The 19,989-nt window shown below is 38.8% G+C and overlaps 1 protein-coding gene across 1 annotated transcript in view; it reads left to right on the top strand.

Annotated features, from left to right (window-relative positions):
• The first annotated feature begins 8,291 nt into the window (after window positions 1–8,291).
• The window catches only part of LOC136878394 (uncharacterized), a 352,728-nt gene continuing 341,030 nt past the window's right edge, over window positions 8,292–19,989 (top strand). The window contains exon 1 of the mRNA XM_067152083.2: window positions 8,292–8,407. The gene's annotated coding sequence lies outside the window, so the exon portion shown is untranslated. The remainder of the gene's footprint in view (window positions 8,408–19,989) is intronic.

Raw genomic sequence — 19,989 nt, 5'->3', positions numbered from 1 at the left:
GGCAGTTTTAATGACTGTGCAGAGCTTCGTTTCTAGGTATTTCATGACTAAACGGTAAGTCATATCACAAAACGGATGGCACAATCTCGGTTCAATTTGGAGTGATCTACAACTTTGGTCCTATGACTTTTTGTGGAATCTCTGTCCCTTACACGTTGGATTTGTCTCTATTCTTAATTGTAAGTAAATTTTGTGCTTTTCACGCGCATAATTCATTCTTTGAATCACTTATAGGAAAAATAGAATCATCAAATTCTACAGGATGATTGGCCCACACAGTAGCCATACGTGAGCCAAATGCTATGTTTGTAGCTGTCACATAATTATCCGAAATTTAATGCAATGCGAGACAATCTTATCCGAATTTCACCCTATTAAACGTTTCTAACTGAATCTGATCCATGCATAGATGAAATTCGAGAAAATATCATACGACCAGCCATTTAGACCGTTAAATATCACGTCTTATGGTACAATCCGTTTGACGTACGGTTTAGCAGCAGTTAATCTGTAAATGAATGTCTAAACAAGCATAGGCCTATACTTTCGTATGTCGATCTACATATATATACTCACTGATGTCGATTTGTAGCGATCGAGAAAGGGTGTGTCTGCTATTGTAGTCAGTACTCCCAACATCGACTTTGACTGGCAGTAAATGGGGTCCTTCTCCAATTCCTGTGTAACTGGCATTATTAAGGAGTTTCAGTTGCAGAAGGCAAGGGAGAATTCAGTTTTGTTCAAAACTCCCCTACCCGATTGTGTTTGGCTGTAGGCAAGGGTGCCCGCCATTATAAACAAATGTACGCATCTAAAATGTGACTGGCATTAGGCATAGTGGCCTGCTATTTTAACGGAAACTCACCAACTCGGTGTGACTGCCAGTAAGCTGGCTGGCAGTAAGAATATGGGCCTGTAATTATAATGAAAAATGAAATGGCGTATGGCTTTTAGTGCCGGGAGTGTCCGAAGACAAGTTCGGCTCGCCAGATGCAGGTCTTTTTGATTTGACTCCCGCAGACGACCTGCACGTCGTGATGATGATGATGAAGACGACACACACACCCTGCCCCCGTGTCAGCGGAATTAACCAATTATGGTTAAAATTCCCGACCCTGCCGGGAATCGAACCCGGGACCCCTGTGGCCAAAGGCCAGCACGCTAACCATTTAGCCAAGGAGCCGGACTGTAATTATAATGATAATAGCACAACACAATTTTGACTGGCAGTGGGTAAGTTGCCTGCCATTATAAAAACACTCCTTAAATATAACATATCGACGGCTTACTTCTTAAACCTCGTATCTCACAATGCTTTTTCCACCCATTATTTTCCTTAAGACTGGTCACGCCTCCCAGCCACATATTGATATGCAGCCCATCAGAACAATTTTCATTGTGTTCACTTTCCTATGCTAATGTGTAAAGGAAAATGAACCTTAAATGCATTACACTGTAGGAGTGCGTAAATACGTGATGAAAACAACATCCCTACTATACAGTATCGTAAGGTCCATTTTCCCTTACACATCAGCATAGGAATTTGATTACAATGAAAATTGTTCTGATGGACTGCATATCCATATGTGGCCGGGAGGCGTGACCGGCCTTAAGGAAAATAATGCGTAGGAAGTGCATCGGGACATACGAGGTTTTAGAAGTAAGCCGACGATATCTGAAAGTACGAAATGGCGCCTGCCATTTTAACGAAAACTCTCCAAATCGATTGTGCCATTGTAATGCAAACTTATTATTGTTCAGTAGTTGATGAAAGAAGTGTAGGCGAAATGGTAGATCAAGGCATGATAACGGCAAGCAGAGTTGAGTAGATGTAGAATGTAGTAGTTACCAAAAAATGCTAGCACAAGAAAGGGTGGCATGGAGAGGTGCTTATACAGAACTATTTTCTTTGGGTCCATTTTCCTATGCGGGTGTGTAAAGGAAAATGAACTTTAATGTACCGTACTCTAGGAATGTATGTTTGTGTGACGTATTTACGCACTCCTAGAGTATCATGTATTTGAGGTAATTTTCCTTTAAACTTATGCAAGGAAAACGAACGCAACAAAAATTGTTCTGATAGCCTGAGTATCAAAATGTGACTGAGAGGCGAGACCAGTCGTAAAGGAAATAATGGATAGGATGGGCAATGGTACATTCGTGATTCTGGCTCAATAGCGACGATATATTGGACGATTTCCAGTTCTTCTTAAGGACTGTTGAAGAGATAAACCAGTAAACTTCTTAACTTAGTCAATCATCTACATGGCGTCCTTCCCCGTGGTCTTGTACCATTCATAACTTCCCTTGCACAATACATTTTCAAGATGCTCTCCACCTCTCCTCGCGTTATCTACAAAGAACCGGAGGATTTTCTGATTGCGACAAGAACAAACACGTTTGGAGATGTTAAGTTGCTTGATGATGGACATATTCGTTCTTCTCTCAGTCCACTGCGCCAACACCACATCTCGAACTATCGATACCTTGTTCCTCTTTGACATTTAGTGTCCATGTTTGATTTCCATATCGATGGCTTACTTCTAATGGAGAGTTGCTATAGTAGCCCCTGTGTATAAAGGAAAGGGTGATAGACATAAAGCTGAAAATTACAGGCCAGTAAGTTTGACATGCATTGTATGTAAGCTTTGGGAAGGCATTCTTTCTGATTATATTAGACATGTTTGTGAAATTAATAACTGGTTCGATAGAAGGCAATTCGGTTTTAGGAAAGGTTATTCCACTGAAGCTCAACTTGTAGGATTCCAGCAAGATATAGCAGATATCTTGGATTCTGGAGGTCAAATGGACTGTATCGCGATTGACCTGTCTAAAGCATTTGATAGGGTGGATCATGGGAGACTACTGGCAAAAATGAGTGCAATTGGACTAGACAAAAGAGTGACTGAATGGGTTGCTATATTTCTAGAAAATAGATCTCAGAGAGTTAGAGTAGGTGAAGCTTTGTCTGACCCTGTAATAGTTGAGAGGGGAGTTCCTCAGGGCAGTGTTATCGGACCTTTATGTTTTCTTATATATATAAATGATATGAGTAAAGGAGTGGAATCGGAGGTAAGGCTTTTTGCGGATGATGTTATTCTCTATAGAGTGATAAATAAGTTACAAGATTGTGAGCAACTGCAACGTGACCTCGAAAATATTGTGAGATGGACAGCAGGCAATGGTATGTTGATAAACGGGGCTAAAAGTCAGGTTGTGAGTTTCACAAATAGGAAAAGTCCTCTCAGTTTTAATTACTGCGTTGATGGGGTGAAAGTTCCTTTTGGGGATCATTGTAAGTATCTAGGTGTTAATATAAGGAAAGATCTTCACTGGGGTAATCACATAAATGGGATTGTAAATAAAGGGTACCGATCTCTGCACATGGTTATGAAGGTGTTTAGGGGTTGTAGTAAGGATGTAAAGGAGAGTGCATATAAGTCTCTGGTAAGACCCCAACTAGAGTATGGTTCCGGTGTATGGGACCCTCACCAGGATTACCTGATTCAAGAACTGGAAAAAATCCAAAGAAAAGCAGCTCGATTTGTTCTGGGTGATTTCCGACAAAAGAGTAGCGTTACAAAAATGTTGCAATGTTTGGGTTGGGAAGAATTGAGAGAAAGAAGAAGAGCTGCTCGACTAAGTGGTATGTTCCGAGCTGTCAGCGGAGAGATGGCGTGGAATGACATTAATAGACGAATAGGTTGGAATGGCGTCTATAAAAGTAGGAAAGATCACAATATGAAGATAAAGTTGGAATTCAAGAGGACAAACTGGGGCAAATATTCATTTATAGGAAGGGGAGTTAGGGATTGGAATAACTTACCAAGGGAGATGTTCAATAAATTTCCAATTTCTTTGAAATCATTTCGGAAAAGGCTAGGAAAGCAACAGATAGGGAATCTGCCACCTGGGCGACTGCCCTAAATGCAGATCAGTATTGATTGATTGATATTGATCAGTATTGATTGATTGCTAAAACCTCGTATCTCGCAATGCTTTTTCTACCCATTATTTTCCTTAAGACTGGTCACGCCTCCCAGCCACATATTGATGTACAGCCCATCAGAACGATTTTCGTTGCGTTCATTTTCCTGTGCAAATGTGTAAGGGAAATTGAACCTTAAATGCATTATACTGTAGGAGTGCGTAAATACGTGATGAAAGTAACATCCCTACTACTATACAGTGTGGTAAGGTCCATTTTCCTTTACACACCAGCATAGGAAATTGTTCACAATGAAAATTGTTCTGATGGACTGCAACTCTGTATGTGGCCGGCAGGCGTGGCCAGCCTTAAGGAAAGTAATGCGTAGGAAGTGCATCGGGACATACGAGGTTTTAGTAGTAAGCCGACGATATAATACGATGGAGGAAACAAAATGGGTCATTGTGTTGTTTGTTTGCCGAGCGAGTTGCCTGAGTTGTTCGAATCAGGTAGCTTCTGAGCTTGTGTTCGGAAGATCGTGGGGACGAACTCCACTGTCGATAGCCCTAAAGATGTTATTCTGCGGTTTCCCATTTTAACACCAGGGAAATGCTGGGGATCTACCTTAATTAAAGCCACGGCCATTTCCTTCCCAATCCTAGCCGCTTCCCATCCTTGCGTCGTTACAAACCCGCTATGTATTTACACTACTAGCAATATTATAATTTTAGTATTGTTATTGCTCTGTATCTTCAGATCCTAGTTTTACAAATCATATTAAATAATTCAAGTTAACATAGAAGCCCACAGTAAAAACAAAGGCGTGATGACTAAGTAACCCTGTTCCTTGTTACTTTCACTGACTGACATAGTTCCAGTCCTAATTAGTGCAAGTGATTTGAGAGGGAAAAGAAAGTCGCATCAGTCTCATTGATTTGAATTCCACCAAAAAGCTATAGATCTAACAGCCTGTAACCTAGAATTAGCATTCCTTTTTTAAACCCCTCAAAATGCAGTTGGCCGGGCTGAGTGGCTCAGACGGTTAAGGCGCTGGCCTTCTAACCCCAACGTGGCAGGTTCGATCCTGGCTCAGTCCGGTGGTATTTGAAGGTGCTCAAATACGAAAGCGCCGTGTCGGTAGATTTACTGACACGTAAAAGAACTCCCGCGGGACTAAATTCCGGCACCTCGGCGTCTCCGAAGACCTTAAAAAACTAGTTAGTGGGACGTAAAACAAATAACATTATTATTATTATTATTATTATTATTATTATTATTATTATTATTATTATTATTATTATTATTATTAAAATGCAGTTGACCAGTTTTCAATGGTAAGAACGGAGGTTGAATCACAAACAACAGTACATCATGCTATAAACGCAAATTATTTATATATCGTACCTAATAATAATAATAATAATAACAACATTTGGATTTGACGCTATTTAGGTTCTACGTGTGTAAATTTCGACGTTCCGTTTTACTCTACCAGATGACATTGAAAATAGAACTCTTCTGTGACCTGCTATTGATGTTGGATAAACACCGAATGTGTCACCAGATATCATTTTTATGCCGTCCGACTCGTTAGCTGAATGGTCAGCGTACTGGCCTTCGGTTCAGAGGGTCCCGGGTTCGATTCCCGGTCGGGTCGGGGATTTTAACCTTAATTGGTTAATTCCAATGGCCCGGGGGCTGGGTGTTTGTGCTGTCCCCAACATTCCTGTAACTCACACTCCACACATAACACTATCCTCCACCACAATAACACGCAGTTACCTACACATGGCAGATGCCGCCTACCCTCATCGGAAGGTCTGCCTTACAAGGGCTGCACTTGGATAGAAATAGCCACTCGAAATTATTATTATTATTATTATTATTATTATTATTATTATTATTATTATTATTATTATTATTATGCCGACATCGTACGTCACTGAGTGCCAAATGGACTCGTATTCGTTTTTTAAAACGTTTGCTAACTCTGCCTTGTTTTAATCCATGACCTAGGGGTGCGAAGGTCGAACCTCTATCACTAATTAAAATAATAATCAAAAGAAAAAGAAAGTTAAAATTTCAAACTGAAAAAAATAGGACATCCATTAATATAAAATTCTCCTCTTCCCAGATTATGCACTAACTACAACACTGCAGTAGGCATACTTATAAATGACTCATTAGACTACAGCTTGTGAATTAAAACCTTCATAACCAGAGTTACAGCACCTTCAAAATCATAAAGCATTTCATCCAAGCGTGATTTCCGAACTAAGATACTGTAAATCACTGTACACTTCTCACCGAGCTCGATAGCTGCAGTCGCTTAAATGCGGCCAGTATCCAGTAATCGGGAGATAGTGGGTTCGAGCCCCACTGTCGGCAGCCCTGAAGATGGTTTTCCGTGGTTTCCCATTTTCACACCAGGCAAATGCCGGGGCTGTACCTTAATTGAGGCCACGGCCGCTTCCTTCCAATTCCTGGGCCTTCCCAATCCCATCGTCGCCATAAGACATATCTGTTTCAGTGCGACGTAAAGCAAATAGCAAATGTACATTTCTCCATTTTTCTAATAAGGTATATAGAATCGAAATTATTATTTTTATAAGTTTCTATTCTATTAGTACATCACTGAATTCTCAAGCAAAGTGAAATTTAATGTTCACATGTATGTATATTCAACTGTAAAACGTATTGCTCAATTATTAATATTATTAGTTTAGCGTGTTCTTTCTGTATAGGATTTACTTAATATCAGTCAGATGTTAGCACTGTCCGGCTCCATGGCTAAATGGTTAGCATACTGGCCTTTGGTCAGAGGGGTCCCAGGTTCGATTCCTGGCAGGGTCGGGAATTTTAACCATCATTGGATAATTTCGTTGGCACGGGGGCTGGGTGTATGTGTCGTCTTCATCATCATTTCATCCTCATCACGACGCGCAGGTCGCCTACGGCAGTCAAATCAAATACCTGCACCTGACGAGCTGAACATGTCCTCGGACACTCCCGGCACTAAAAGCCATACGACCGAGCTCGATAGCTGCAGTCGTTTAAGTGCGGCCAGTATCCAGTATTCGGGAGATAGTGGGTTCGAACCCCACTGTCAGCAGCCCTGAAGATGGTTTTCCGTGGTTTCCCATTTTCACACCAGGCAAATGTTGGGGCTGTACCTTAATTAAGGCCACGGACGCTTCCTTCCCACTCCTAGCCCTTTCCTATCCCATCGTCGTCATAAGACCTATCTGTGTCGGTGCGACGTAAAGCAAATAGCAAAAAAAGAAAAAAAGCCATACGCCATTTCATTTTAGATGTTAGCACTGTTAAATGCCGAATGACTAAGCTGGGATTCAACCTGGCAACCTTTTACAAGAGAGGTGAATGCCAAACCTACTACAACTACGCTGCGGAGAAACTCCATAAACATCCTTCTTACCATATGGAAAAATACAATACAGTACAACCCTTGCCAATCAGTTATTTATATAATAATAATAATAATAATAATAATAATAATAATAATAATAATAATAATAATAATAATAATAATACGCCTCATTATTTGCCTATCCAGTGGTAATAGAGCACGTCAATTACCTAACATGCAAAGATTCCGCCATCATGATCCGTCAGCCAGAGCATAATATGAAGATATTTCGTGTACAACACTTCCGCACACGTGTGTAGGCGGTAATCTGACTTTCCACGACCGCACTGTTCCATTCACTACTATGTAATCTATTTTAATTTTATAACCGCCATGCAAGGTCATATAATTTTACGACTCTTGCTGCTATTTTGTTTTTTGATGGATCAACCACTATGTTAATTATCAATACGCGCTGGAGTAGGACTGAGTCCATGTGTTACGGGGTACGAAAGGGTAAGCTTATTCTGCGCCTCTAAATATTCCCGAAGGTCGATTGCCTGTGTAAAGATATCCCATAGCTTATTTCTATTGAGTTATTTCTCAATCATGGATACCATCGAAGTCGAGGAAAGCATTCTTTCTTATAAACTTACTCCCATGTGGGGACCTGCGCACTGCTGCAATCGACTTCGCCTCGTGTCCCACATATTGATTGGAGGGTGGAGAAGACTCTTCCAGTGGTTGTATGACTAGAGCGCAGTTCACACGTTCCTCATGTTCGTTTCCCACTCATCAGGCCTACTGCGAGTCTTACTCTGATATATTAAACCTCAGTGACGTGTGATCGCATAAATATATAACAAGTGAATGAAATGTGCTAAACACCGTGCATTCACTGATTGTTTGAAAAGAATTTTGCTTGATTAATACTACTGAATTACTAAAAAAACTATCTTTCACTGTTTATTTTAATCACCAGCTCACGCGTGTGATCTACCTTGTCGTGAATATTTGAGATTCACAAAGACTTGAAAAACTTTCCATCTTCAGTGCTATTTGGTGCAAAAGAGCAGGAAAACCTGCCCATTCTTGGAAATAGTACACAATTAGTGAGTTACATTTCATGAAACATTGATCTAAAGTTTGTGTTTATATTTCAAATTCTTTGAGTCAACTCTTCTTACTTACTACTCTTCGTTAGAATTTTTCTCCTAATTCACTCAGACTACTATCTGCACACTATTATCAACACGGTATCAAATGCGAGGGATTTCTAATCAGTTGAAAAATATTTCAGAATACTATCATGTCATCATGTGATATCACTGTCCATTCTTGTAAGTTTATACCTTTTCCTTTCGTATGATCAGAAGGATTTAATGAAATATCATGTTATAAAATATTCTTTTTAATTAAATTTAAAATATTCTATGGTCCTTTGAAAATTTTCTATACTATGATTAAGCATATGAAATAGTTCGATAGCTGCAGGTGTTTCAGAAATTATAACTTTCTTCGTTGTTGCGAGAGATTTGTTCATTGACGCAAACAATTTGATTTTCGCGGAAAATTTAACTTTTGGTACAGTTTATTTCAAATATAAATGTTATTTTATGATTAAACATCTTGTAAGCATATTCATGTACATTTAGACAAAGTGCGCCTTTTCGATAGATCGGCAATGTAAAGGTAGATGAGCGGGGTGTGATTAGAACTACATGTTGACCGAATAATTTAGTATGGGTGATCCATTTGGTCACGAGATAGCCTTCAACTAGCAATGTTGCTTGTTAGACAGCAATTCAATCCGAGGGTATATCTGTTCTAATAACATTGAAATGCGACATCCTCGTATTGAAGGATACATCCACATATGAAATAACTAGTTCTGAAAAAATATTAACATCTTGCCATCTCTGAAAGCTGCTAGCAGTGACACAAATACGTTTCATATTATTATTATTATTATTATTATTATTATTATTATTATTATTATTATTATTATTATTATTATTATTATAGCTCTCTCTGTGGATCATTGGTAGAGTGTCGGCCTCCGGATCCCAAGTTAGCCGGTTCAAATCCGGCAGAGGTAATTCGATTTTTGAAGGCCGAAAAAAATCTATTCGACACTCTATATCGTACGACGCGGCATCTCTGGTGACACATTTGGTGTTCGCCGAACAAAATTAATTAAAAATCAACTATAGACACCCAAGTAAGATTCGGTTTACTCCGTCATCTAGTGGACCTAGGGAAAAACAAAACGTCGAAATTGACGAGGAAGCAGCCAGATGGCGTCAAATTAAGATTCTTGCACAGATTAGCTGAGGCCATATTGTTATTATTATTTTTACAAGCGAATGGACCTCTAAGGATCACGCTACAACTTCATTTCTTTCTCTTCGTACGGAGTTTTCTCTGTGTCTTTCGCTCTTTCGGTCTTCTTAGTTCTTCCTGAGGCTTGAACACCTTCCAAATTCTTCAGTGTGTTCCTAAACGTATTCCATTCTAACAGCTGGTCTTCCAAGATGCTTAACCTTTCCATATCCTTCTTCATTTCCTTAATCCATGCTCTAGTGGTCATTTTTCTCCAGAAGTAATCAAATATCTTTTTGCGTTCATTCTGTATAGATGTCCAAGAAACGCCAGTCTTCTTTTCTTCATAGTCTCTGAGATTCTTTCCACCTTCTAGTAAACTTCTTTGTTGCTCCGAAGTTTCCATCCACTTTCAGTCTGGACAGCTCCCATAATTTTTCTGAGGATTCTTCTTTCCAGGATCCCTAGCTTCTCCAGCTTGTAGTTCATGGACAGCCATTCACTGGCATACAGGCATTCTGTTTTGACCACGGTGTTGTAATGTTTTAATTTGGAATTCCAGGATAAGCACTTCTTATTGTAGATGTTTCTTGTCAAGCCGTATGCTCTCTCCATTTTTGAGATCCGATTTTTCACTGCAGCTTTTTCTAGTCCATTATCCTGTATCGTCTCACCAAGGTACTTGAACTTCTTGACCCTTTCTATCCGTCCTCTGTTTCCAGGAATATTTGTCCATCTTTGATGTTCGTCATGAATTTCGCCTTTTCTGCTGAGATCCTCAGTCCTGTTTGTCTGGCGATTCTTTCCAAGAGGTCCATCTGTATTATTATTTATTTTTTCGCTAATGGGCCGACTATGGATCACGATACGTTTCATTATAATTATGTCCTGTCGTTTATTAAAATTTAGTTTGATCCAGTAGGTTCTCATTAGCTTGATGTGTCGAGCACGACGTTCATCCGACCTCTTTGTAACAGTTGACCGTTTCTCATCTCAGAAAGTCCCAAAAGTTACGATGCTTATTCTGAAAAGGCCTGGTTTCTGCGTAAAGAATTTTTCACTCTTTTTGTTTTAGCTCAGCTAGCGCACATATTTGAGATTAAAGCATTTTGATGTATAGAGAGATATCGGCTGGATGACAGTGTTGTAACGACGAATTTTGCTATTTATAGAAACGCGCCATTTTTTTCTTTTTACATACGTTTCGGGTGATTTGGAAAGCTACACCCATTCTGTTTTTGCTCTGGCCTCTAAGGCTTCTGCATCTAGTTCATTTGATGGGATCCACTCACCAAGGTATTTAAACATATTCCCACGATTTATTGTTCCATAATTGATATTTAGTAGGCTCTTGTTATCATTTGATGTTTGACATTACCTCCATCTTTTCAAAAGATATCCGCAAGCCTATTTCTGTTACTTCCTTCAGCACATTAATTTATTCAGTTGCAGTTTCAAAATTCTCTGACACTCTTGCTATAATATCCGCGAAAGCTAAGCAGTCAATTTCCACTACGTTCTTCTTCGTCCCAAACCTTAAAGGTTTGAACGAGTTTCTATCTATCTATCTATCTATCTATCTATCTATCTATCTATCTATCTATCTATCTATCTATCTATCTATCTGTCTGTCTGTCTATCTATCTATCTATCTATCTATATGGGAATAAATTGTGATACCCAGTGCCGTTAAGAATGTCCGTGTTAACAACGGACTTTTTATTATTATTATTATTATTATTATTATTATTATTATTATTATTATTATTATTATTATTATTATTATTATTATTATTATTAAGTTTACGTGGCTCTGGTGGCAGTGCGCCGGCCTCTCACTGCTGGGTTGCGTGGTTCAAATCCCGGTCATTCCATGTGAGATTTTGCTGGACAAAGCGGAGGCGGGACAGGTTTTTCTCCGCGTACTCCGGTTTTCCCTGTCATATTTCATTCCAGCAACACTCTCCAGTATCATTTCATTTCATCTATCATTCATTAATCATTGCCCCAGAAGAGTTCGGCATGCCTCGGCAGCTGGCACAATTCCTATCCTCGCCGCTAGATGGGGCTTCGTTCATTCCATTCTTGACCCAGTCGAGTGACTGCAAATAGGCTGTGGATTTTCACATTATTATTATTATTATTATTATTATTATTATTATTATTATTATTATTATTATTATTATTATTATTATTATTATGGGCAAATAAGGTGAGTTCATAGTAGAGCCCAGATGGAATGAGCATTGTTAAAATTGTCTCACAATCAGTGCAGAAGAAGATCTTTCCCTTGACGTCGCAAACAACCGAACTCATAAGAGGACAATGATGTCCGTGAAATTACCCTTGAGGAAGTGGAAATTGTCATAAAGCAGCAGGAATTGATGGAAGTAGACCTGAAATGATGAAATATAGTGGGAATTCAGAAATGAAATGGCTTCATAGGGTAATAAGGTTAGCGTGGAATGCTAGTAAGATACCTTTAATCGGTTGATAGCAGTAATTCTACCTATCTGTAAGCCAGGGAACAGGAAGTATAGCAACAACTATCGAGGTGCGATAAATGGTTGAGAGTAAGTTGGATGAAAACCAGTGTTGTTTCAAACCACAGAGGGGCTGTCAGGATCAGACTTTCAGCACGCGCCAGGTATTGTAACTGAAAAATGCTACGAGGAGAATAGACAGTTATGTTGCTTCGTAGGCCTAGCGCAGGAATATACCAGAGTACAGGGGGGAAAAGATTTTGGCCATACTGGGGGATTATGGGATTAATTCAAGGTTATTAAAAGCAATCAAAGGTATTTATGTTGACAGTTGTGCTGCAGTGAGAAATGATGGTAGAATGAGTTTTTGGTGCGAGATCCCTGCGGGAGTTAGACCAGGCTGGTAATATTTCACATCTGTTCATAGTTTACACGGATCATCAACTGAAAAGTTGGCCTATAAAGCATTAGGGAGGGATTCAGATAGGTGGAGATGTAGTAAGCAGTTTGGTGTATGTGGTCTTAATGGCAGACTGTGCCTAAAGCCTGCAATCTAATATCTTGGAACTTGAAAATAGATTCAATGAGTATGATATAAAAATTAGCATTTCAAAGAATAAGAAGAAGAAGAAGAACCGTATGACCTCAGATAGCTTGTGCAGCATTTTAATTCGACGTCATCTGGCTGCTGATCGTCAGTTTCGAAGTTTCGTTTTACTCTAGGTTTACTAGAGGGCAGTGTAAACCGTATCTCTTTAGGGCATCTGTGGCTGAGTTTGAAGGAATTTAGTCGGGTGAATACCAAATGTCTCACCAGAGATTTTTTATATGTCGAAATAGTACGACATGGAGTATCGTATGGACTTTCTTTCACCCTTCTACAATCCGACTACTTCTGCCGGGTTTGAACCTACTATCTTGAGATCCAGTGGCCGACGCTCTGCCATTGATCCACAGAGGCAACCGATTTTCAAGGCTGAAGTGATGTCAGTAGGGAAAAAATCTTAAAGAACTGAATGTCAGATTGAAAATACAAAACTGAAACAGGTAGTTTATTTCAAGTATTTAGGGTGGGCATTCTCTTTTTTTTTTTTATTTTTTTTTTACGATGCACTGACACAGATATGTCTTATGGCCGACGATGGGATATGAAAAGCCTAGGAAGTGGAAGGAAGCGGCTGTGGCCTTAATTAAGGTACAGCCCCGGCATTTGCCTGGTGTTAAAATGGGAAACCACGGAAAACCATCTTCAGGGCTGCCGACAGTGGGGCTCGAACCCACTATCTCCCGAAGGGCATTTCTCCAAGGATGATAGTATAGTAAGCGAGATTAAATTAAAGTGCAGGAAAACTAATGCAGTGAGTTCACAGCTGCTAACCATTGTATTTTGTAAGAAAGAAATCAGCTCCCGGACGAAACTCTCTTTACACCAGTCCGTTTTCAGACCAATTTTGCTGTAAGGGAGTGAGAAATGGATGTACTCGATATAAATATACTCTCCTCTTTATGTTCAGAGTCCGACTCCTTGGTTTAATGGCCAGCGTTGAGGCCTTCCCTTCAGAGGATCGCAGGTTCAACTCTTGGCTAGGTCAGGGGTTTCAATCGCGTCTGGTTAATTCTTCTGGCTCGGGGACCGGTATGTGTTTGTCTCAATACTATCCTCTTTATATTCAGACAATACACCGCAATACCACTCATAACAGAAACACGCAATAGTGATTACATCTCTTCACATAGGGCATCTGTTCGTAAAACAGGGCCAATTACACATGTGCTACATAGTTCGCAGCTGCGATCTCCCAGGAGTGGAAAAACCTGTAGAATGATAATAAGTTAGAAGTAACAGACAAAAAAGTAGTGATAATGATCGCTGGTAAAAACAGGTGGGGACAATGACATGAGGGTATCCGGAATGAGGAGATAGAGACTAAGTTGGAAATGTAGCTGTACGCACAAATAGCTTCGGCGTTGGGGTCTTGTAAGACGATTGATGGAGGATAAGTTATCTAAGAGGATAATGGTTTCGGTTATGGAGGGTAAGAGAAGACCAAGACGACAATGGTTATGTTCAGTTTCTAATGATTTAAAGATAAGTGGTATGGAAGTAAACAAGGCCACAGAGCAAGTTACAAATAGGGATTTACTAGTAAACAGTAAATTCATAGAGGTCTGCATACTGAACACTGAGATTTATAACAGTATATAATGAAGGTGTTTATTATTATTATTATTATTATTATTATTATTATTATTATTATTATTATTATTATTATTATTATTAATAATAATAATAATTATTATTATTATTATTATTATTATTACCACTCAAGTACCTATTTTGTAATTAGAGATGGAATATAATACAGAGGCTCGAACCTCAGGATTTTCAACTTGAAGGCTAACATATTAATCTCAAAGTTACCATAGCTGTGACTGAATATTAGGAACTCGTTAATCGAAAAAAAAATCTCCGATGTTCAAATTATTTCTTAAATTGCACCAAACTCAGTAGAATTTTCCGTACTGGAATAAAAATAATAAAATAACTCATATATAGAATGATAGGAACTCAATAATAGGATATAAACTATGGGAAACTAGTATGGGAAGAGGGTGCAACAGTGGAAGAGGCAAGCACAAACATAAAAGCGCCAAAGGTCAAGGAAAATCTCCATATTTTCATACACTATCGTCTTCAAATAGATGGTTCTTTCGTCATCAGTCGTGTTTCTTTCACATCCATTTTCTTCTTAGGCCCGGAGTGCTCGTATCTACTTCCCTGTTTCATCGGAAAGGAGGGTATCAATATTTAGTCAATGGCTACCTTTATGGATCTTCTGTATGGATGTAGAAAGTGTATGTTAGGAAGGATACAAGACAATACAGAAAAAGAGAACAGAGATAAAGGAGGATACAAATGGTAAAAGCTTATGAACATAGGAGAAACGCAAAAAGAGGGAAGGAGCCCCACGGATCAATATAAGTAATGGAAAGGAACAAACACGTGGCAAATAAAGTCATATGAAAAGGATAGAAACAACAAAAATAGTGTTAATACTATCGAGTTGGATGTACTTATTGGATTAGTGACGACGGTGTATGAATATCGATGGCTTTCTTTTCAAACCTCGTCCGTCCCAATGATCTTCCTACAGTTCACGCCTCCCAGCCACATATTTCTATGCAGTTCATCGAAATGTTTTCGTCGTGTTCACTTTCCTATTGTAATGTGTAAAGGAAAATGAACCTTAACTACATTATACTGCAAGAGTGCGTAAATTCGTCATGCAAACAACATCCCTACAATACAGTATGGTAAGGTCCATTTTCGTTTACACGTTAGCTTAGGAAAATGAACACAACGAAAATTATTATGATCGACTGGATATAAGTACGTGGCTGGGAGGCGTGACCAGTCTTAAGGAATGAAATGGATAGGGAGAGCATTGGGACATACGAGGTTTTTCAAGCAAGCCATCGATATACGGTTTTTGTCCTTGTCTTTATGTTTTCACGTTTGTACTTGACATCTCTTGGTTCCCACATTGAACTGCTAATATTTAGTCTATATCAGGGTCTCTCAAACGCCCAAAATCTCACGCGTGCAGATAGAGGCGCAAGAGCTCCGTGCACTGTGCATCGCTGCCGCTCGGTATGGCTCGGATCAACGCTTCGTCTCTGGGCTACTCGGCTAAGCTCGGCTCAACTCGCCTATACTCGGCTCAAGTCAGCCTGGATTTGGAGCGCTACGGCGCAAGTGGGGCAGAGGGAGACAGGCGGAGCGAGCGAGACAGGCGTGAGGAAAGAGAGAGTAAGCGCTATTACTCCAAATCGAGGAGTGGGGGGTCTGCACTCTGATCAACCAAGCCAAGTCGTCTTTTGCACCGTGCACAGTGCATGCACCACGCGCATGCACCCTGAGAGGCCCTGCTCTATATCATAGGGGAAAATGTTGCCGCAATGTGCAGTGAGCGTCGTGGGTACAGATTGCTTGCGCTTGCATTCTATTACTAGACTCACGGGTAAGCTGTAGCAGCGCGGCGAGAGTTCAGTTTCATTACAATAGCACTAAATTAGGAGTTAAGAATTAATAACGGACGAAGTGGAAACTAATGTAGATCTTACGTTTAACAAAAACAGCTGATAAAAATTATGTCTGTCGTTTTCGATACAAACGTAGGATCACCTTAAAAAATGTCGAAACACTCCCTGTATCTCTTCCTCTGAACCTTTACGTATCAATCACCTGATTTAATTCCCCAGGGTGTCAAGAGCACGTGGAACTCTTTCAGTTTTAAATGTCCCCAGAAGTAAAAATCACAGACACTTAAGTCGGGGTGACGACGACCCAAATCCCACGGATAATATTATTCGCTCATCGAAAACCTGCTGTAAGGCATGCATTGACTAAACTCGAAATATCCACTGTCAAGCATTATATGTCACCATATTGATAGTTAACACAACACTAACTTGCCCACAACAAGAACTCCACTCGTAAACTTAGCATTCATTCCTTACCCTTACCGCTAATCCCGCTAGCTGCGCAGCTTGACCGCTCACTCTATCCCCAGCACTCGGGAACAAAGCAAGCATATCCCCAGTCCACCTGCGCGGCAGCACCGTCTTAAGTGCCGGTAACTTTTCGCTGCCTCTCCTTGTATTATGTATTCTTTTCCATGCTCGTCCCTTTCTATACATCGTCGGCTTACTTCTAAAACCTCGTATGTCCCGATGCACTTCCTACGCATTATTTTCCTTAAGGCTGGCCACGCCTCCCGGCCACATACGGATATGCAGTCCATCAGAACAATTTTCATTGTGAACAATTTCCTGTGCTGATGTGTAAAGGAAAATGGACCTTACCATACTGTATAGTAGGGATGTTGTTTTCATCACGTATTTACGCACTCCTACAGTATAATGCATTTAAGGCTCAATTTCCTTTACACGTTAGCATAGGAAAATTAACACAACGAAAATTGTTCTGTTAGGCTGCATATCAATATGTGGCTGGGAGGCGTGACCAGTCTTAAGGAAAATAATGGGTAGAAAAAGCATTGTGGGATACGAGGTTTTAGAAGTAAGCCGTCGACATATTACTTGTTTGTTTCCTTCGATGACTTAAAACGTTGAATTAGACTAATCTCGTTAACTCCTTCAATGCACAAACGACTATGTTTCAATAACTGTGCTCTGTGTTTCGGTGCCTGTGTGTGTGTGTTTCTTCCTCTGTGTTGATGTATTATCATTACTTGGAATGCTACTCTACTAAGCCTGATCTTTCCATAAGTCAGTGCCCGCTAAAAACTATGTTTGTGAAATGTTATGGTATTGCTTGTCTATTGTAAATAAATATCCTTTCTTCTCTGTCTTTCTTCTTTGTGTATCTATTTGTACCCTCACTTCACTAACCTCTTCCCTCTTTCTACTGTATATTACCCTGCATTCTGTAGACTCGTTTGATGCTTCCTTCTTATTATGCCGTACTGTCTTATTTCTCAGTGCAAAGTAAGCCAGAAATATTGATATAAAGTATGATTCTGGTTTCCATAATTATTTATTGAGAAGTTTGCAGACAACCTTGGAAATCATGGCAGAAGATTTACATAAGCAAGTAAAAGGCGCAGAGTAACTTTAATACTGATATCTGCTGCAAAGGGAAAGCAATTGGAATATTGGTGTTAATGCTGTAAAGATTCCGAAAATATGTGGTCACGATTATGATGATGTATTTATGTATTTATTTATTTATTCAATTTAAATGTTTCATCAACAGAAACAGTCCCCAATTAGAGGAGGCTTTTACAAACTGCATAGAAAACAAATGTAATAAAAGTATGAAAATCAGAAAAAGTATGAATATGTCATGTAATTGAGATTATGCTATGGAAGAAATCTACAGAAGTCTGTTATTCTTAAGGATATTAAGTAAATTCAAGCGAAGACAAATCAGTCAACGTATAAATATAATCACATCTGTAAGCAACGTCTGGATCTATATTGTACCCTTGGGAACGTTGAAGGGACGGTAATCTCTTCTAGGATTCTTCCACGGCGCTCTGTAAGAAAATATACTTACCGCTCGGAGACTCTCATTTGCTTGGGGTGCGGTCAGTTCGGTATTCTTCTTCTGTAGTTGGTACATAAGGAAATTAAATACTACGGGTACTATTGCTAGTAAATTAGAATGGACCAGATTAAATTTTTACTAATTAATTTATTCTAATCTTGAAATTAATTAAATTCCAAAAGTTTGAGTGGACAATAAAATCACTCAATTTACTCAACTTGTAGAACAACAATCAATAGATAGGTTACGACATAAGTAACAATTCTTCATAAATGATTAATTAATCTGCAATTAATTGTTGACACCACAGGTGTGGAATATTGAATAAATAATTGACGTAACCTTAGTTTACTTTCACCTAAAATGTCAAATACCGTAATTATTGTTACATAAGGTAACTCTGAGCAGTGCTGGAGTTATCTTTTCATTTAATTGACAGTTACCACAATTAAAATCATAAAAAATACATTGAATTATATGAATTAACTGCTCCAATAAATAATTAGGACTTTCCTGAGAACACACCTTAGTTTGGGAGTTTACTGCTCCCTGTTATATTACCGTTATCTAAATTAGCATAAAATTAGATATGGCCTCAACTGGCCTTTCATGACCTAGTATCGGATGGATACTCAAACAAAATTTATCAATGAGCATTTTATGATCACAGTGTTGTCAACATGGATTTCATGAGTTAAAATTTTTAAGAATAAATCAGCTGAACAGGCCTGTCTAACATTTACATATTAGCATTTTACACATTCAAATGTTTAATCCGATCGGATTTGCATTATTCTCGGACATTTTACTTTAGTTATTAAAGAAATGTCTTAAAGTCTACACCTTTACTCTTACAGTCTTATTACATTACATTTTTACAGAGGCCTGTTCAGTGATTTATTTATTCGGTTGCAATTAGTTTGGATACTGTTTTAAAAGACGTAACCAAGCTGCCTTCCTTTCCTAAGGTCACTGACCTAATATTTACATTGCAGTGTGGGTGAATCCTCCCACGTTGACCATGAAACAAACTTAATGACTAGAGAAAGAATCAGCTAAGCCCCATTACCCTAATTTTATCATCTGAATACACTCCTGAAAGAGAAGACACCCTATCATATCTAACCTATATTATTTACACAAAGCAATGCAATCGCGTACCAATCTGACTGTTATTTACTTCTGAGATGCTGACCGCACCTGTCATTCAAATGGCTGAATATTACTGAATGTTCTAATGATTTCACTCGCCACAGTGGCTATGGTAATGTCTCACTGTGGACGGTGTATGTGACTAAGTCCAATTATGCTAACTCATATCATGGTCAATATAATAATTTCAACTTGTCTTAAATGTCACTAACATCAAAGAGTCAGACCAAAAATAAGTAAGCATGAAAATACATCTGGCTGTAAGATCCTCCCTAACTATCCATTAATTATTCTCCCATGATAAAATTTCGAATGGAGGGTCAAGCAAAAAATCATGGACATAAATATTATTATTTAACCTCCGTAGCAAATCGTTACCGTATCAGGATTTTATCATTTTATTATTATTTTTATATTTGTATTAACGTGATTATTATTATTATTATTATTATTATTATTATTATTATTATTATTATTATTATTATTATTATTATTATTACCATTATTATTCACAGGTGTAATCTATTTAAATAAAGTTGTAGGGGGTCCGCTGTCTGTAATTTCGTTTGTTTTACAGATATTTATCCGTTTTAGGTCAACTCAAGACCGAATATGTGGTTTTTATTTTTCGTGTCTGTTTGTCTGTCCGTTTGTTCTACCATCA

This window comes from Anabrus simplex, chromosome 1, assembly GCF_040414725.1.
Source record: "Anabrus simplex isolate iqAnaSimp1 chromosome 1, ASM4041472v1, whole genome shotgun sequence".
NCBI classification, from domain to species: domain Eukaryota; kingdom Metazoa; phylum Arthropoda; class Insecta; order Orthoptera; family Tettigoniidae; genus Anabrus; species Anabrus simplex.
This window is presented reverse-complemented; position numbering and strand designations above follow the sequence as displayed.